Raw genomic sequence first — 3,890 nt, forward strand, 5'->3', positions numbered from 1 at the left:
CTTAGTGGGAATGGTATTTAGAGACCATAATCTGAATGCTTGTTGGGCTTATTACTACTAAATTCATTGCTTCTAGGCCTTTTTAAGAGACAAAGCAATGAAATATGTTCTTTTTAATTGATTTTAAGAGACAAAAAATGAATTCATACTGATATTTCCTATTCAAATACAAGATTATGGGATTTTTACTTAACTTCTTTGATATTATACTCATGTCAGTAATCTTACTCTTATTAGTAATACTGATGTTTTAGTATCTCTTTTTTTTTTTTTTTTTTTTTTTGCGGTACGCGGGCCTCTCACCGCTGCGACCTCTCCTGCTGCGGAGCACAGGCTCCGGACGCGCAGGCCCAGCGGCCATGGCTCACGGGCCCAGCCGCTCCGCGGCATGTGGGATCTTCCCGGACCGGGGCACGAACCCGTGTCCCCTGCATCGGCAGGCGGACTCCCAACCACTGCACCACCAGGGAAGCCCAGTATCTCTTATTTTTGAATCAACGGCCAAGGTGCACCAGATCTTTAAGAAAATGTGAACAGTGAAAACAGAAACAATAAAAGGAATTAAAAATATATCAATGCAAAAAAAAACCCCTATAATTAATATCCTCACAGACATAAGACATAATATTGCCCCCATGGAATTATTACAAAGAAATCTTAACCTGCATTAAACGTGTTGTAAACTAAAGCTAATTAGTAATGATATTAATATCATAGAAACCAAACTGTTCAGCAAGGGAGAAGTGAGATGCAAACACAAAACAAGTAAGTTAAGAAAAAACCCTGTAATCTTAAATTTAAATTGTAAATGTCAGTAAGAACTCAGCTTTTCTCATTTTCAAATGTATATATTTTCTCATTGTTTACTCTGAAAAGTCCACAAAACAATGACAATTCAGTAGCAAAGAATAATCCCTCAGGCCCAGATGGTGGTCTCTAAATACCATTTCCCAATAAAAAGGAACTAGGAATCCTTGGAAAAATACCACAAGGATGCAATAGCCAAATCTAGGTTATGAAAACTCTATAGAAACATTTGATCAAAATTCTCCTACAAATAAATGGCATAAAAAAAAAAGAGAGAGGAAATAATGTGTGTTGTGTGTGGATCTTGTTTGAATCCTATGGTGTAAGAAATATATGGTCTTTGTCCATGGTTATATATTAAAAAATTACTAATTTTATTACATATGATAGTAGTATTATTATGTGGAAAAAAAGAGACCTCACTGCTAACAATACATTCTCAAGATTTTACAGTTGAAATGATGTATTTGGAATTTGCTCTAATACACCATAGGAAAAAAAAGTGGAAGAGACATAAGTGAAAGAAATTTGTCAAAATACTGATAAATACTGAAGCTGGATTGTGTGGATTCGACATACTTTCCTTTCTATTTTTGGTATGTTTGAAAATGACCATAATAAAAAAAGATTTAAAAAAAAAGACTTTATATAGAAACACTGAAGAAGACCCAAATAAGTGGAGAGATATTAGGATGCTTAAAAAGTAATAAACTAATTAAGTTAATTAAAGGAGCACAGGAAGCAAGAGAGAATCCAGCCCAAATCCCATGCCTCGGGGTCCAGCAAGCAGCAGGATGTGCCTGAAATTCCCCCAAAGCTTCAGTTTACGGCCTGGACTTGGCTCCAGATGTCCCTTGACCCTTGGGCCTCCCTGGCCTAGGGCAGCAGCTCCCCTTCCCAGCCTGCTGGTGGGAGGCCCTTTATATAGTGGGCTGCACGTGCAGCCTCATAATTTGCAGAGCCCTTTTGGACACCGTGAATAGTTGGTTACATTCTCCACATTTTTATGCAGATGACATTGCACAGGGTGGAGACGAGGGACTGAGGCAGCTGGTTAGGAAATCATGGAGGGCAGCTCTGGAAAACAATCTCCCTAAGGGATATCACAGGAAACCTGCATAAACTCACATCCCTTTTGGTTTGTTCCTCTGTCATGGTTGCCAGCTTCAGTCATGCTGCAGTGTCCCTTTCTCCAGCTTCCATCTTCCCCACCAGCTGTCGTTTCCCCTCACTCCCTCTGCTCCCACCCAAGGTACAGGAGGACTTCATTCCATTAAGAGAACTCCTGGTGTTTCCTGGCGGCTGGTGATGATTCATTTTTATTCCCTTGAATCTTCTCTGTGGCCAGAGCATTGTTTTCCATATCCTTCCCCCCCACCCCAGGAAAGAACAAAAGGCAATATTTGGTCTTCTGGCTGGAGACTATGCTAGATCATCACATCCCATACATGGCTTGGGCTGTGGGTCCCTCCAGCTCCTAGCTTTCACAAAGCATTTTGAGATAAACTAACAAGAGGATACATTCACTTTCCGGTTGAAGTGATGTATTATATGATTCATCTGTTCCCTAAGATTTCCAGTTACAGTCATGAAATCTGGCCTCTACCCCTAAAGCAAACCCTTGTGTTTATATAAGAAGTAACCCAAGTAACCCACACATTTTCAGAGCTGGAATCATGCTTCCATCCCATGAGGTTGTAAACTCGGCAAGATAAAATTTTCTCTGTTGCAAATCAACCATGCTTGAAAAGTTGGTACAGTTGAAATAAGTTATAAGTAAGACAGGTTTGAATAAGTTCTAATTCAAGAGTTTCATTTTCTCACTTCTACCCCAAACTGTGGTCAGATCAATGGGACTTTCAATTGTCTTTTATTTCACGCTGTGATCCCAAAAGGAGCCACACCCATTTTAGAAAGGTGAAGGATACAAAATTGACTCAAGCCATCCAGAATTAGATTTGCAGCAGAAGGTAAATAAGGTTCTTGGAATCAAAGAATATTAGGGGTAGGGGCTTCCCTAGTGGCGCAGTGGTTGGGGGTCCGCCTGTCAATGCAGGGGATGTGGGTTCGTGCCCTGGTCCGGGAGGGTCCCGCACGCCGCGGAGCGGCTGGGCCCGTGAGCCGTGGCCGCTGGGCCTGCGCTCCGCGGCGGGAGGGGCCACAATGGTGAGAGGCCCGCGTGCCACAAAAAAAAAAAAAAAAAGAAGTTAGGGGTAGACAGATGTTAGCCAGCATCTACCCTCTCCTTTTACAGGTGAGAAAACTAAAGTCCAAAAAGAGTCATATTTTGCCTAAGGTCACAGAAGTAGTAAGTGAAAACGGGTTCAAAGCCAGGTTTACTACAAAAGACCCCAAACCCACTCTCTCCCTCATGCCAACTTCTGAAGGGTCCTCCTTACTGGGTTCCACGTTCTCACTAGTCTCTTCTCCTCCCTTCTACAGCACCCCTCCGCTCATGTCTTTCCCGGCTCAGAACTGTTATTCTTGGCCGTCCCCAATGACTTGCAGTTGTATCACATTGCACTCCTGTGCCCTTCCCAGACCACATGTAAAAGTAGCTCTTCCCCAAGCAAGCTCTGTGCTTGCCTGTATCTTTTCCAATGCAGTTTTCTCTGCCCAGAAGATTCTTCCTCTCTATCTTTACCAGGCAAAATCCTCCTCCCTTTCAGAGGACCAGTTCAGATGCTACTTCCTCCACAACTCCTTCATTAACTCTCCTAAATGAAACCTATTTCTCCCCTCTTTGTCTCCCTGCACTGTATACTGTGGACCTCGAGATTTTCGTAGATATCACATTGCATCTGATGTAATTCTGTAGTTAGTTATGAACATTCGGCTTCCTCCCACTAGTTTATAAGTTCCTGTAAGTCAAGGACCAGCTCTCACTTACAACCCCAGCAGAGTTATTTGCTCAGAGTAAACATCAAAACATTTTTATTAAAATGAATATAACAAAACAGAAACAAAATCACAGATAAAGAGAACAAGCTAGTGGTTACCAGTGGGGAAAGGAAAGGAGAAAGGGGCAAGATAGGGGTAGGGAATTAAGAGGTACAAACTACCATGTATAGCACAGGAAATAT

Source organism: Delphinapterus leucas, chromosome 2 (assembly GCF_059928025.1).
Source record: "Delphinapterus leucas isolate spDelLeu-1000000601 "Yukka" chromosome 2, BTC_Dleu_Yukka2, whole genome shotgun sequence".
Taxonomy (NCBI): Eukaryota; Metazoa; Chordata; class Mammalia; order Artiodactyla; family Monodontidae; genus Delphinapterus; species Delphinapterus leucas.